We start from the raw sequence: 16,610 nt of genomic DNA, 5'->3' as shown, positions 1-16,610 counted from the left end.
AATGACAGAAGATTTCTTACATGAGGCCCCAAGACAATGGTGGGAGATAATTAAACTCAATGAACAACTTTACCCAGCCAGACTCTCATTCAGATTTGAAGGAACTATACACAACTTCACGGATAAGAAACAGTTCAGCAACTTTATGACTCAAAACTGCTGTAAAAAGAGAATGAAAAGGGCTACCGTAGATGAGAGAAATCTCACAATTAGACCAAATTTCTACAAAAAGATGGTACAAACTCCAAGGCAATAATCACACTCAATGTCAGAGGCCTAAATGTACCAATTAAGAAACATCAAGTGTCAGGATGGATTAAAAAATTGAGTCCAACCTTCTACTGCTTTCAAGAATTAAATTTAAGCAGTAAGGGCAAACAGATTCAAAGTCAAAGATTGGAAGACAATATTTCAAGCACACAAGCCCCAAAAAAGCCTGGGTGGCCATACTGATATCAGACAACATTGACTGTAGTTTTAAAAGGTTTTAAGAGACCGAGAAGGCCATTTCTCAGTGATGAAGGGATATGAACATCAGAAAGAACTCACATACTCCTAAACACATTTAAAATTCATAAAATGACCAATAGACTTGAAGGACATTGATGACAGCACAATAATAGTTAGAGATTGCAACACCACTCTGTCACCACTTGATAAATCAGCTAGGCTAAAACTAAAAGAGGAAATACTGGAATTGACTGGAATTGAAGAGAGAAACAGAAGAGAGGAACTTAGTATATATACACATATATTATATAAATATATACACACAATATATATGTATGTGTGTATACACATTCTTCTCCAATGCACATAGGGCATTCTCCATGATAGACCACATGTAAAATCACAAAACGTAACTCCAAAAATTATTTAACATTCTCAAGTCAATCAATACAATGCACTACATCAACACAAAAAAATTAAAAATCATATCAATAGATGCCAAGAAAATATTAGATAAGAGGATGAAGAGGAAGGAGAAAAGTAGCTTGTAGAAGAGAGCTCAGAACTTCCCCAGTCTCTGAAGGGAAGCTCCAGAAGAGAGATAATGCAAGGTATCAAAGGAGGAACACCTAGATTACTCTGGATTATAGACCTGAGAAGGAAGGGAAGGAAAAGAACCTGAGAAGGACAGGGAAGGAAAGGAAGAAGAGGCAGATAGGAGGTAACATGGGCAAAAGGACTCAGACACATTGGTAGTGTTACTGTTTACATATTTTATTTAGGAATGCAAAAAAAAATAAAAAGAATGTCAAAATTATAATGAGTAATTCAGAGGGTATTAATCACTAACAATTTAATGATTTAATTTAAAAATATTCAAAGCTCTTTTTAACTGCTTACCTCCCAAAGAGTTGAGGATTTCAGCAGATGGCTTCTTCTAGGAGTTTTTTTTGTTTTTTTGTAGAATCTTTAGGATTTTCTAAATGTGGTGTCCTATTTTCTGCAAATAGTTCAATCTTGAATTCTTTCTTTCATATCTGGATGCCCTTGATTTTTTTTTTTTTTTTTGCCTAACTGCTATGAGCAGTACTTCCAGTAGTATATTGAATAGGAGTTGTGAGATTGGGCAATCTTGTCTTGTAACTAATCTTAGAAGTTTTTAGTTTTTTGCCGTCTATAATACTTGCTGTGGGCTTATGTGAGATGACTGATTATATTGAGAAAATTTCTTTCAACTTCCATTTCGTTGAGGGTTTTTATCATGAATGGGTACCGGATCTTGTCAAATGGTTTCTCTGAGTCGATTGATGTGATTATATGATTGTCATCTTTTCTTTTATTGATACGGTGTATTATGTTGATTGAATCGCAAATGTTATATCAGTTTTGCATCCTTGGGATGAGTCCTACTTGGTCATGGTGTATGATCTTTTTGATAACCTGTTAGATTTGATTTGTTAGTATTTTGTTAAGGATCTTTGAGTTATGCTCATCAGGGATATCAGACTATAATTTTCACTCTCTCTCTCTCTTTCTCTCTCTCTCTCTCTCTCTCTCTCTCTCTCTCTTCTGACCTTCTTTTACTATCTGTGCTTTTGTTATGAGGGTGATATTTTTCTCATAGAAATTGTTTGGGAGTGTTTCTATTTCTTCAATTTTCTGGAAGAACTTTGAAAGGATTGACAGTAGGTCCTCTTTCAAGGTTTGAAAGAATTCACCAGTGAATGCATCTTGGCCTGGGCTTTTGTTTCTTGGAAGAATTTGATTACCATTTCAATTTCTTCAATAGTAATAGGTTTCTTCAGGCATTCCAAATTTGGTACAGGCTTGGGAGTTTATAGAAATACAGGAATTTATCTGGTTCTTCAAGTTTCTCTTGTTTCGTTGCATGAAGATTCTGAAAACAATCTCTGGTGATTCTTTGAATTTCTCTAGTTTCTGTTATGATGTCACCCCTTCATTTCTCAGTTTATTGGGGTTCTCTCTCTTTCTTTGTAAGTCTTGATAGCAGTTTATTGTCTTTCTTTTTTTTTCAAGAACAATTTCTTGGTTTCATTGATCTTTTGGATTATCTTTTGTGATTCCAGATCGTTCATTTTTACTGATTTTTTTTTATTTCCTTCTTGCCACCTGGTTTAAGCTCCTTTTGATGGTCATTTATCAAGATCTTAAAGTGAGAAGTTAAGCTGAATATGTGGGTCTTCCTTCCTGATGAATTCTTACAGAATTCTTACTAAACATTCCTCTTATAACTGTTTTAGCTGCATCCCACAATTTCTGGTAACTTGGTCTTTATTCTCATGTTCAATGTTTAGATTCGGCCTTCTGGAACTGTGAGTTACCCTGGATAATCTTGTCTTGGTCGACACAATGAAGTCAGACACTCTCTCACCGTGTTTGTTCCATTCTAGGCCATGGGTCCCAATGTGGAGTTCTTCAGCTGAACTTCTCGGTCCTATCTTGGCATTAAAATCACCAACAATGATCTTGTAGAAGGTGTGGTCTACTTTATAGAATTTCTCCAACTGCATGTAGGACTTCTCAATTACTCCATCATAACTGGATGTCGGTGCATTTACAATGAAGATAGAAACTGCCGGCAGTGAGCCACATCTATTCAAGTGTAATTGTCCTATTCAGGTTGTAAGGCATTCGAAAGAATCAATGCTGTGGCCAAGTTCGTGTTGACAAGGACACCGACACCTCTGACACCTCTTTTGTCGCATGTTCTGCCCTATTGTCTGTCATCTACAAGCTGTTCACTTGAGTCATCCTGAATAGGATTGGCAGAACGCTAGATGAAGGACAACCATGTGAGCAAGCTGGGTTCCGCAAAGGATTCAGCACAATTGACCATATCCACACGATAACCAAGCTCACTGAGGTTTCTTGGGAGTTCAAGATGCTGCTCTGCCTAACGTTTATTGATTTAAAGAAGGCCTTTGATTCTGTTGAGACCGAAGCAGTCATTGAAGCCCTAGCCAATCAGGGCATTCAAACTCAATACATCAATCAGGGTCTTCTGTGAGCTGTATTACGGATTCACTACCAGGATCTCACCATTCTACAAAGAAGTGATCATCGATGTCAAGAGAGGAGTTCAGCAGGGTGATACCATTTCACCGAAACTCTTCAGTGCCACCCCCGGGAACGTCATGCGATGACTGCAATGGGAAGGAATGGGAGTGAAGATAGACAGTCGGCAACTACATCACCTCCGCTTTGCTGATGACATCATTCTAATAACAACAAACATTAGCCAAGTGGCACAAATGCTGGCCGACTTTGACCGTGAGTGTGGAAAGGTCGGTCTACAGCTGAATCTCACGAAGACAATGTTGTGAAAAGCAGTCTTGTTCCTGATGTTCCATTCGCTCTCAATGGAACGACCATCTCCAAATGCAACAGTTATGTGTACCTATGTCGAGAAGTCAACATGACGAATGACCTGGCACCTGAGTTGCGCAGGAGGAAGAGAGCGGCTTAGAACGCCTTCAAGAACATCAAAGAAATAGCTAGAGGACAAAGAACCTCTGGCTCTGGGCACATCTCTTCAATTCCACTGTTCTTTCTGCATTAACATATGCCTCAGAGACCTGGGCCCTACGAAAACAGGATGAGAATGCTATTCGGGTCTTCCAAAGACGAATCGAAAGAGCTATGCTTGGAGTGTCACTTTTCACTCAAATGAGAAAAAGAATCTAGAGTTCCGACCTCCTTTGACGGTCAAGAATCAGGGATGCTGTTTTGTTTGCCAAGGCATCGAAAATCAGATGGGTGGACATGTAATGAGATTTGGAGACTGCCACAGGACTAGAGCCATTACCGACTGGATTCCACGGGATGTCAAAAGATTGCGTGGCTGCCCACCTACAAGATGGTCAGACTTCTTCATCAAGACCCTGAACGATCTGTTTGAGGCCTTTCATATTCCTAGAACGAACAGATGCCATTGGGCTACACTAGCACATGACAGGGACAAATGGAGACGTTACTGGTGTCCACTCAAGCAAATCGATAAGTAACAGGAAGTCAAGTGATCAAGTGATATCCTTAACAATTGTTTTCTAGCCTTTGACTTTGAGTCTATGTTTGATGTTTAAATATGTTTCTTGCAGACAACAGAGTGTTGGTTTCAATTTTTTAATCCATCCTACCATTCTGTTTCTCTTAATTGGTATATTTAGCCCACTGACTTTGAGAGAGATTTTTGTTGGGGGGGGGGGGTTGTGCCATCTTTTTGTAAGAATTTGCTATGTCTCTGGGGGTTGTCTTATCTTAAAGTGACCCATCTAAATGGGTTTAAGTCTATGAAGTTTAGCTGTGAAGTTGTGTTTTGTTCCTTCAAAATCTGAATGAGAATCTGGCGGGTAAAGTATTCTTGGTGAGGCATTTGTTTCATTGAATTTTATTCACTGTATTTCACCACTATCTTCAAGCATGGAAGATTTAATCTGATAAGTTGGTTGTACATATTAAGGATGCTCCTTTGTAAGTGATGTCCTTTTGTGATGTTTTCTTTCAGTATTCTATCTCTATCATTTTCAGCATTCTGATTAAGATGCATCTCATGGTATTTTCATTTTTATTTCTTTTAGCTGGCACCCGTTGGGCCCCCTGGATCTGGGTGCATGTACTTTTCAGCTATGGGAACTCATAAATGATGGCCTTGACAGTTGCTTCTTCATAGGGTTTTTTTCCCCCTGTCCCTCTGGGAACTCAAGGATTCTTACATTGTTGTTGAATACATCCCAAAGTTCTCTTGTCATCTATTGGTTTATTTTGAGGCTATTTTCTATCTTCTGGTGTCTTCTGCAGATTTCCTGCACCTCATCTTGGAGTTCACTGATTCTGTGTTCAGAAGCTGTTACTCTGTTAATGAGGAGGTTTCCCAGTAAGTTTTTCATTTCATCTTCCAGATTTTAGATCTGGCATTTATGCTTGTATTTTCATTTGTATTTTCCTTATTTCTGCTCTCATATCCTCTTGTTTTTCACTGGCGGTGCACTGCATTGTTTCATTTTATTTATTTATTTATTGAATCACTGTGGGAAAGGTTACAAAGCTTTCAGGTTTAGGTCTCAGTCATGCAAATATCAAACACATTTCCCTTTACCAATACTTATTTTTTACCATGAAGAACCCCAATAAAACCCCACCCCCCCCAGTCCCTGTGAGGCAGATGAATTTTAGTTAACACTCTATATGCTTTGATTACATTCATTGTTTCTTTAAAATATTCACCACTATTATTTAGAGTTTACCCCTCCCCCCAAATCGGACATGCTGAAAAAGCATTGTGAAGTGATTTGCTTTCTACAGCTGGGTTCAAGAATTAAATGTTGGTTTTGGATTTCTGCTATTTTACTTATTGACCCTGGAAGTATTTCTACTGAAAGTCAGATGGTTAAGAAATTGGTTTCTGTGCTCTGGAGTCGTGGCCGTGCTGGAGAGCCGCTCGTGGGGGGCAACAGGTGGCCTCGGTAGGGCGTGAAGGGTGGACCGAAACGCCCCCCTTCCCATGAGGTTTTAGTCACCCCCACACCCCCGGCTCATACCTGCTGTCCACAAGGCTCCCATGCTGCCGCCATCTTTCTTTCCAGAGAGAGAGGGCAAATGGGGCAACACCCTTTCCCCTCCGGACAGACATGATGTCCTGGATTAACGCATAGTCCTTTCACTTTTCTGCTCCAAGCTGCTGGGTTCTGCATTAAGTCCTTGTGCTTCTGGGGCCGTGGCTGTGCTGGAGAGCCGTTCGCAGGGGGCAAATGGTGACCTCGGTAGGGCCTGAAGGACGGACCAGAATGCCCCCCTTCCATGAGGTTTTAGTCGCCCCCACACCCCCGGCTCATACCTGCTGACCACAAGGCTCCCATGCGGCCGCCATCCTTCTTTCCAGAGAAGAGAGGGCGAATGGGGCAACACCCTTTCCCCTCCGGCAGACTTGATGACCTGGATTAACGCATAGTCCTTTCACTTTTCTGCTCCAAGCTGCCGGGTTCTGCATTAAGTCCTTGTGCTTCTGGGACTGTGGCCGTGCTGGGGAGCCGCTCGTGGGGGGCAACTGGTGACCTCGGTAGGGCGTGAAGGACGGACCGGAACGCCCCCCTTCCCATGAGGTTTTAGTCGCCCCCACACTACCGGCTCATACTTGCTGTCCACAAGGCTCCCATGCAGCCGCCATCCTTCTTTCCAGAGAAGAGAGGGCGAATGGGGCAACACCCTTTCCCCTCCCGGCAGACATGATGGCCTGGATTAACGCATAATCCGTTCACTTTTCTCCTCCAAGCTGCTGGGTTCTGCATCAAGTCCTTGTGTTTCTGGGGCTGTGGCCGTGCTCCAAACTTAACTCTGATTTTCAGGGAGAAACGTTGGGTGGTTTACTTCCCATTGACCACTTTGTATATAGAGAGATATGGCGCGGCCGCATAAGTGGCCGCATGGTTTTGAGGAAAAGTCCTAGTTCCCGCATACTCGAGCTGTGGTTGTAGAGGCTTCTGGTCACCGGGGTTCCATCTGGGAGAGGCGGGATGTGGTACCTACCCCATCTGGGACTTCCCGATGATCTCGGCTCTTTTTGGAACCTGTTTTTTTCTTTTTCATAGGGAGCTGTGGATCCCACCCTCCATGTGGCCCTTCTCTTACGCTGTATGCTGTAAAGATGGCCACTCTATTGTTTCTTTGAGTTTCCTATGGATCTTCATCAATCTCATTCTAAATTTTTTATCAGAGAGGTTATATAGCTCATTGTTATTGATTGGTTCATCTGGGCTAGAATCTGCACTAAGTTTAGTGGGTTTCTGCGTTGCTTTTCTATTCTGACTGTTGTAATTTGGAGTTGTTTATTGTGCATTGTTGTAGTTAGAATGTCTGTGTATGTCTATGATTAATTATGGAGAGGTGAAGAAATATATGGCTATTCCTCTTCATTCCACAACGTTGCTCTTCATAGTTGGGGTTCAATCCTGCCCTGGGGAGCAAAATGGCGTCCCTGAATTCAAACCAGAGTCCTGGATGCCTTCCTGGCCTTCTTTTTATTTTTCAGGGACTACAATTGGGCAGAGAAGATGGCTTCTTTACTGTTAGTTTATTATTTTTTTTAACATAGTTGTTTTTATTGCTTCATTTTTAGCCTATGTCTTCCAATATGCTTCCATGATTACATCTGTAAATTGGAGAGCAAAATTTACTTCAAGAATTGTTCTACCAGCAGAATTCCCATATTCAAATAAAAAAAACCCAGACATTTAATATGCTCAAACCAATAGCATTAAATATTTTTATATTAGTTTTTCTCTAAATATACGATGCAAACTGAACATTACCTATGCATTTACTTATATTCAACACTTTTTGAATTAATACAATAATTTTATTATTCTCTTTGGAAAATAAGCAAAGGAATGAGTTTTATTAGAATAAACATAACATAGCTCTATCAAATCATTGAAATATTTTTGGCAACATTTTGGGCAATATTTAAATTACCCAGGTCTCGAGTGATAGCACAGTGGGTGGGGCGTTTGCCTTGCACGCAGCCAACATGGCTGACCCGAGTTCAATTCCTCTGCCACTCTCAGAGAGCCTTGCAAGCTACCGAGAGTATCTCGCCCACACAGCAAAGCCTGGCAAGCTACCCGTGACGTATTCGATATGTCAAACACCGTAAAAACAAAGTCTCACAATGGACACGTTACTGGGCCCGCTTGAGCAAATTGATGAACAACGGGAGGACAATGACAATGACAATTTAAATGACCAAATAGTAATTTAAATCCAATTAGTAATTTAAATCCTATATAGTAGTTTTAATAAGTCAACTGTCAGCTCTAGAAATAAGGAAAAAATTTAGAGGAGTAACTATAGGCTTGGATTTTCTAAAGGGATTGCAACATATAGAATTCCTTGACATTTTTAGGTTTTCAAAAACAAGTTTGATAATGCAGTTTTAATGTGTCTGATATTATCTTATATTGATAATGCTATATAACAAAATGTGATATGGAATTGAGCAATTCAAAAAGATATAAGTAAATGATACTTCAGTAAGACTAATTGTAAATTAGAATTAACTTACCACAAGTCAATTTTTTTGGTTTTGTCTTGTTTTGTTTTGGCGCCACAGCTAGCTGTGCTCAGGGCTTCTTCCTGGCTCTGTGCTCAGGGATCACTTCTGAGGGTTCAAGGGACCATAGATGGACCCATGTCAGAAGCCTGCAAAGCAAGCTCCCTTTCTGCTGTACTGTCTCTCTGGCACTGTCAATTTAAAATTTTTTTAAAGAAAAGTAAGTCACTCTATTTCCAACTATAAATCAAATTATGACTTATAGCAGATCTTTAATTCAAAAAATCATTAAATGCTAAGAAATTTATTTGTATTCTTAAAAATTAAAAATTAAAAAAATTAAGGAATTATTTAATTAATTAATTATGATTTTCTTGTGTTGTTGTAAAAACATCCATCAGGTTTGAATTTGCTATCTTTCAGATTTTATTTCATCACATGAACTCATTCAAGAAGATCCATAGCACTAAAGTACTATAAAATTTTAAAAAAAGCTCTTTAATTGTTCACATTTTTACTTGCTCAATTCTAAATATTACTATATAGATGAATTTCTTAAAATACATTTAAACTGAGTTGTGGGGGGAGGGGTGAAGCAGCTGAACGATGAAGAATCTGCTCCTCATGTACATGGGCCTGGGCTCTATCACCAGCACAGAAACAGCACCACCAATACAATGAAACTCTTAGAAATCTTGGGGAACAGTTCCCAAAGTTAAAGAATGCAGACATCCAGATCCAAGGAACCAGAAGAGTACCAGCTAAAAGAGACCTGAATAAAAACACTCCAAGGCTAAGCGAAATGAGTCAAAAAGAGAGGGACAGACATAGAAAGATTGCGTTTATCTGGGAATATAAAGTAACAAAATAAGAGACTAACAACCAAGAATAGCCGAGATAAGTACCAGGAGGTTCACTCCATGACTTGGAGGCCAGCCGCACATGCTGGGGAAAAATGGAAAAGGCAGCTCAGATAGAGAAGGGAGCACCAAATAATGGGTGTTTGGAGGATCCTCCCAGAATGGGAGAAGCATGCTGATAGTAGACTCTAGACCTAACATGATTGCCACTCAATGCCTCTTTTGCAAACCACAATACCCAAAAGGAGAGAGAAACAAAAGGGAATGCCACAGGGGTGGTATGGGATGGGGGGATGGGGCGGTGGGAGGGATACTGGGAGCACTGGAGGTGGAGAATGGGCACTGATGGAGGGATGGGTACTCAATCATTGTATAACTGAAATCCAAGCACAAAAATTTGTACTTCTACAACTGTACCTCATGGTGTTTCACTAATAAAAATTAAAAAACAAGTCAAAAAATAAATATTTAAACTTTAAATTCAATTACTATGCCATGTAACTCAATTTTCAGGTTCATTTTAGGGGCAGAAAAATCAGAATCAAGTTTGTCATCATCAGATATAGTACAAAATAATAGGAAAAAATTTAATTTTTTAAACTGAGCTATATTTTAAGTGATTCACAGTACTAAGGGGATCAAGTGTAAACTATTGTTTTATTTACTTTCAATAATTCCTAGGTTCTCAAAGATTTGCTCAAATGAAATGTTCACTCCTGAATAATACTAAATAATACTATTTATCTTTGTTCTCAGAGAGCCTGGCAAGCTACAGAGAGCATCTCGCCCACACGGCAAAGTTTGGCAAGCTACCCGTGGCCTATTTGATATGCCAAACACAGTAACAACAAGTGTCACAGTGGAGACATTACTGGGCCCGCTCGGGCAAATCGATGGACAACTGGTGGACATTGCTACAGTGCTACAGTGCTACCTAAAATTAATATTACTTCTTTTTTTGGGGGGGGGCATATCTAGCGATGCACAGGTATTAGTCCTGGCTATGCACCCAGGAGTTACTCCCGATGGTGCTCAGGGAACCATATGGGATGCTGGCGACCGAACCCAGGTTGGCCGTGTGCAAGGCAAATGCCCTACCCGCTGTGCGGCTTAATTTGTGGCTCCAGTCTCAAATTAATATTGTTTTAAGTACAAAAAAAGGTCAAATGAACTCCTCTCAATACTCAAATATAACTTTTATAAGTGGAAGCACACTTCAAATAGTCTGATAAATAATTTGAATAGAAGTATAGCTTTAAGGAATGCATGCAGGTAAGAAATGCTGAAGAGAAAAAGCACACCACACTGTATTCTGATATTTGAGAAAACAGCATTTTCTCAAATGACTGCTGCCATTCAGTTGTCTGGTGATGGAGACTGAATGTGTACATGGTCTGTTTCACCAGCAGGGTGAGCTCGGTCCTCTATGATAAACGTTTCTATGTAAATCTCATGTAAGCTAAAAGAAATCTTTTCTATAGTTACCAGCATGGGTGAATACATGCATAAAAGCAAACTGTTAAATATGATTGTATACTAATACTAATTTATTATTTACTATTAAATATGATGGTATAAAAATTTCATAGAGCAGCCCTACAAAAAGAGCTTTAAAAAGTAATTACTATATTAAGATTCTACCACATGTTTTGTAGTCAGTGTCACCAAAGTAAAATTATATTTCACTGAAGTATTTAAATCGCTCCTATTTTTCTTATTACTAATCTTTATTGTTTTCTCACTTGTATTTGCTAAATTTTGTTTTGCTTTTCCTATTCTTTTTTTAATTCCACATGCTTGGTTTTTCATCTTTTATAGGATTATGGTTTAGCTCTATACTAAACATTAAAATAAAGTGAATTATTTTCAATGTAAATATACAAAGCATATTGAAAATATTTCAAATTTTAAGTGTACAATAATTTTAAGCAAATATTATTACCAAATACAAATTTATTTATTTATTTTGCTTTTTTTAGGTCATACCCAGCGATGCACAGGGGTTACTCCTGGCTCATGCACTCAGGAATCACTCCTGGCGGTGCTCAGGGAATCATATGGGATGTTGGGAATTCAACTAGGGTTGGCTGCGTGCAAGACAAACGCCCTATCCACTGTGCTATCGCTCCAGCCCCCAAATACAAATTTTACATATAAAAAATTTCAGAAAATTTAACCACAATTCTGGAGCGATAGCACAGCGGGTAGGGCGTTCGCCTTACAAGCGGCCAACATGGCCGACCCGAGTTCGATTCCTCTGCCCCTCTCGGAGAGCCCGGAAAGCTACCGAGAGTATTCGATATGCCAGACACAGTAACAACAAAGTCTCCAATGGAGACGTTACTGGGCCCGCTCGAGCAAATCGACGATCAACGGGAGGGCCTTTACCTTTACCTTTCTGAACAAACTGCCAAATATAGAGGATTATTTCATCAACATAAAGGAGAAAGTGCTTAATAACTGACCTAGTAGAAGAAGGTACTATGGCCAAATGTCTTCCAATGCAGCTTCAAATGGTTGAGTATAAAAGTTTATCCATAGGATTATAAGATCAAGTTAACCTATATATGTATTAAAAAGGATGTTTAAGTCAATAAAGTTCAATGTCACCTTAAAAATCAAACACATTAGTTTATAATACGAAACAGTATTGTCATGACATTATAAAATAAATAAAACTGCATCTTTAATAACAAATTGCAATCTTCAGATTAGTTATGTGGATAGATTATGGCATTATTCACACAAAACTTTTAGAAAACAAGAAAGCGTACATGCTGTCTGAAAACCCAGAAAATACGAGCAGGTATTAAAAGCAGAAATAATGGTGCCTCGCCTGGACTCCTTAACCCCTACTCCTCTATACCACATGGACCCTCAGACTGCAGAAAGAGCTGTCAGAAACCTAAGAAACTGAGATGGGACATTTTGGCTCTCAAGTAACTTTTAATACCTAATAATATATATAATTTCTTAGACTTTTAACAAAGAATACACTGAACTAACAACATTTTTAAGTTATGCAACTCAGACTTATGTAAAAACAATTGTTTCCGATAATGCTCAATAACATTAAAGGTATATTACAGAGATAGGTATATTATTATGGCCATTCGCTTTGAAAGAAATTCCGAGAATAAACATAGCTTTCAACGTTAATTCACACAATGAATATATGACCAACTTAAATTTTTAAAAAAAATTTTTTTTTGCTTTTTGGGTCACACCTGGCGATGCACAGGGGTTACTCCTGGCTCTGCACTCAGGAGTTACTCCTGGCGGTGCTCAGGGGACCATATGTGATGCTGGGAGGACTGCTCCACATCTTGGAAGCCGGCAGCACATGCCGGGGGGGAAAGGCAGTTCAGACAGAAAAGGGAACACCAAGTAAAGGGTTTTTGGAGGACTTGTGGGGATGCAAGATGCGTGCTGAAAGGCTGAAAGTAGAATATAGACCGAACATGATGTCCACTCAATACCTCTATTGCAAACCCCGACAACCTAAAGGAAAGAGAGAGAAAGAGGGAATGCCCTGCCATAGAGGTGGGGTGGGGTGGGGGTGGGGTAGTGGGCAGGCTACTGGGTTCATTGTTGGAGAATGGATGGGCACTAGTGGATGGATGGGTACTTGATCATTGTATAACTGAAACCCAAATACGAAAGTTTGTAAGTCTATTTACAAACTAGTTAGCATGTAACTGTACATGGTATCTCACTAATAAATATATATGTATATATTATCATTACAACATATAATTATAACTCATAAAAATTAAATTTACAAAATCCAAGGAGATTAATCTTTACAATATAATTAAGGGAAAAGGTTTATAGAAATACTAACTACCTAGTCATGCATGGTGTCCTGTATTTGATTGAACAAAAATCTTATATATAACGTAAAATCTTCTTGAGATACACATTTCAGTCATTTCTTGGGATTATTAAAAAAGGAAATCTATCAAAAGAAAAAATAGATTAAATTTCTTATGTTTCAGATATTTATCATATTTCTCTAAGAAAGCATCTTTAAATAAACTAGTTACTTCATAAAACAGAACTGAGCTTGAAATTCACTAGAAAAAATTAACAGCAGGCACAAACTAGGCAAATTATCAGCAATTGACTAGTTTCTCATATTTCATATGTTTCCCATTTTTCTAAGAGAGTTTCCTTAAATAAACTACTTCATAAAAATGGATTGAGCTTAAAAATTCACTAGGACAAATGAATACTAGGCACAAAATGGGCAAAATATCAGGTAGTGCAACAGGCAGAATGCTCTCATTGAGCATATAGCCAGACTTGATCTTCAGCACCCTGATCATCATCAGGACTGAGCCCTGAGCACAGAGGCAGGAGTAAGTCCTGAGCACACCCAGGTGTGGCTTAATCAAAGCCCACCCACAAATGTTTCCCTCAATTCCCTGTTCTGTCACAATCACATCTCAGGGTTCATTCCCACTGGTGACTGTCAAATACACTTACTTTGCTTCTTCATCCTCCACATGAGGATGATCATCTGGCATTTGTCTTTTTCTTCTCAGCTCACTTATTATAACAGCTTCCAATTCCATCCAAGTTTCAGCCAGGTGAAGCTTTCACCTCTTCTCACAGCTGAGCGGTATTGCACGTGTGTTTGTACAAGCTCTTTATCCACTCATCTCTTGTGGGCACTTGCGTTGTTTCCAGATCCTGGCTGCAGTCAACAATGCTGTGATGAGTACAGGTGTGGAGATGTCCTTCAGGCTGAGTCAAACCAGTCTCTCCAATGAAAAATGAGGTTCCTATCTGGCACACCCCCACTGGCACTTACTCATTTCTGGCTTTGTGTTACACATTTGTGAGTCCCCATGTGAGTGATGTTTTATTTTCACTTTGATTTGCATTTCCCTTATAATCAATGATGACGAATTTCCTTTGCCTCTGTGTCAATTTCACATCTTGAGACCATGTCATTCCTTTCCACATTTTTGAATCGGTTTTTCTGATGGAGAGCTTTAAGAGCGCTTTATGTATCTTGGATATTAGTCCTTTATCTTGCGTATGGTCTCAAAATCCTTTCAATCAGTAGAATGTCTTTTAATTGTAGGGCACATTGCTCACAGAATGCAGAAGTTTTCTAGTTTGAAATAGTTCCGTTTCTGTTTTTATTACCTTTGCCACTTGAGTTCTTACATTTCAGACTTCACTGTGGTCATGATTTTGGAGAGTCTTGCCTATGTTTCCCCAATGGATTTTTCAAGATTCAAGTGCAATATAAAAATTTTATTTGAGTTAATTTTTGTTTACAGGGTGAAAGAGGGGTCTATTTTTCCCTTATTGCTTCTGTTTTATTCTTTTTCTTATTTTTCACGACTGTCTGAGATTTCTAACACCTTACTCTGGATGGAGCAGGTCAAGATCTCAAACCGTTTCATAATTGCAAGCACTGTGGGAAAGCACAGGGTCACTCCAGACCCAAGTATGATGAAGGTTTGCACCTAATTTCATTTTTTTAATTGTGACTATCTAGTTTTCCCGTAATCATTGGCTAAAGAGGTTTCCTTGCTCCAATTCATGCACTTCTTCATAAATAAATTGCTCATGCATCTGAGGGTTTCTCCCTGACCTCTCAATCCTATGCCATTGAGAAGAGACTTTTTTTCTTCCAGTACCAACCAATTTTGATTGCTAAAACTTTGTGTCAGATTTTAAAGTCTGGGGACACAATGCCTCCCATTTTTCCTCAAGATTGCTTTGGCTATGTCAGGAGTTTTGTAGCTTAATGCAAATTTTAGAAAAATTTACTCCATGTCCTTGAATAAAGCCATGGAAATTTTATCGGAATTTGCTGTTTCTGTAAACTGCTTTGAGTTAAGATAGTCATTTTCAAGATGGCAATTCTTATGATCCTTAAACCAAGAATATGTTTCTATTACATTAGTTCATTTTAAATTCCTTTCAGAAGTTTTGCAGTTTTCACTAAATAGGTCTTTTACCTCCTTTGTTAAACTAAGGGGTTTCTGTTTTTTACATGATTGCAATCGGGTTTATTTCTATTCCGGATTTGGGTTTTTTTTTTTCTGTTGTTTGTTTGTTTACATGTAAGAATAAATTAGAATCCTGTGCATTGGTTTTGTAGCCTGCTACTTTACTATATAAATATATTGTTTTGAGGGGTTTTTCAGAGGAGCCTTTTTGGGTTCCTACATACGAAATTCCTAACAGTGCTTTGCAGGTTTTAATAAGTAAATCTTTCACCTCCTTTCTAAAAATTGATTCCACATTACCTAATTTTTTTCATAACTATAAGCAGGATTTTTAAATTAAATCACTCTTTTATCATTGTTTACATATAAAATCACAAAAGATTTTCCTGTTTGCTTTCGTAAGCTGCAACTTTACTGTAAAGATTTATTGCTTCTAGGAGTGTTTAATTAATGTTTGGTTTTGCAGTCTTAGGGTTCTTGATATGTCATTTGTAAACAGTGAATTTGATTTCTTTGCCAATTTGAACACAAATTTAAATTTTTTTCTTGCTTAATTTCTGTGGCAGCAGCTATCAGAACTGTATTGAATAATAGTGCTCTCAATATATTGTTACATCCATAACAGCGTTCGGAAGTCAAGCACTAAAGATACAAATTGTGATTGAAGCCGACTTCAGGTTAACCATGTCACCATAACACTAGAAAATACTTTATCTGTGAAACAAACAAAGAAAAAACTATACTGTATTTACAGAATAAAATAAGAGATTCACACTGTGCTAACATACACCTACAGAAAACAAAGGCAATAAGAAAAATACAAAACCCAAGAAAAGTAAGACATAAATAACATTTTTCCCTTTCCGATATCTGGGCCATTCTCAGTGGTACCTGAGAGTGACTCCCAGTTATTTGCTTGGGGACTTCCTGTGGACCTTGGGGGGCCAAGCAGTGCCAGGGACCCAGCACAGAAGATCCATGGCAAAACATGCTCTCAAGCCATCTGAGTCTTTGCTCTGGACAGAGGATTATTTTTTAAGGGCAATACTGACTCTGTCACCAGTGGCAATTACTTTTAATAAAAGTTTACTCTTCCCCATAAAAAAACATAAATGGCCAAATACATTTTTAAAAACACACAAAAGCCAGTAACCTACTTTATATCGTCTACAAGAAATTCTCCAGCTCTAGAGACACACAAAGGTCAAAAAAAATGGAAAGAGATTTCTCATGATGGGAGAATTATGCTGAAAGTGGACTATA

At 38.6% G+C, this 16,610-nt stretch overlaps 1 non-coding gene across 1 annotated transcript; it reads right to left on the bottom strand.

Moving 5' to 3' along the window:
- Window positions 1-14,731: 14,731 nt before the first annotated feature.
- LOC130031315 (small nucleolar RNA SNORA9) lies at window positions 14,732-14,858 on the bottom strand. Its single transcript, XR_008793662.1, has one exon. It is a non-coding gene; the product is annotated as a small nucleolar RNA SNORA9 (small nucleolar RNA).
- Between the last annotated feature and the right edge of the window lie 1,752 nt (window positions 14,859-16,610).

This window comes from Sorex fumeus, unplaced genomic scaffold (assembly GCF_029834395.1).
Source record: "Sorex fumeus unplaced genomic scaffold, SorFum_2.1 ptg000046l, whole genome shotgun sequence".
Classification (NCBI taxonomy): Eukaryota; Metazoa; Chordata; class Mammalia; order Eulipotyphla; family Soricidae; genus Sorex; species Sorex fumeus.
This window is presented reverse-complemented; position numbering and strand designations above follow the sequence as displayed.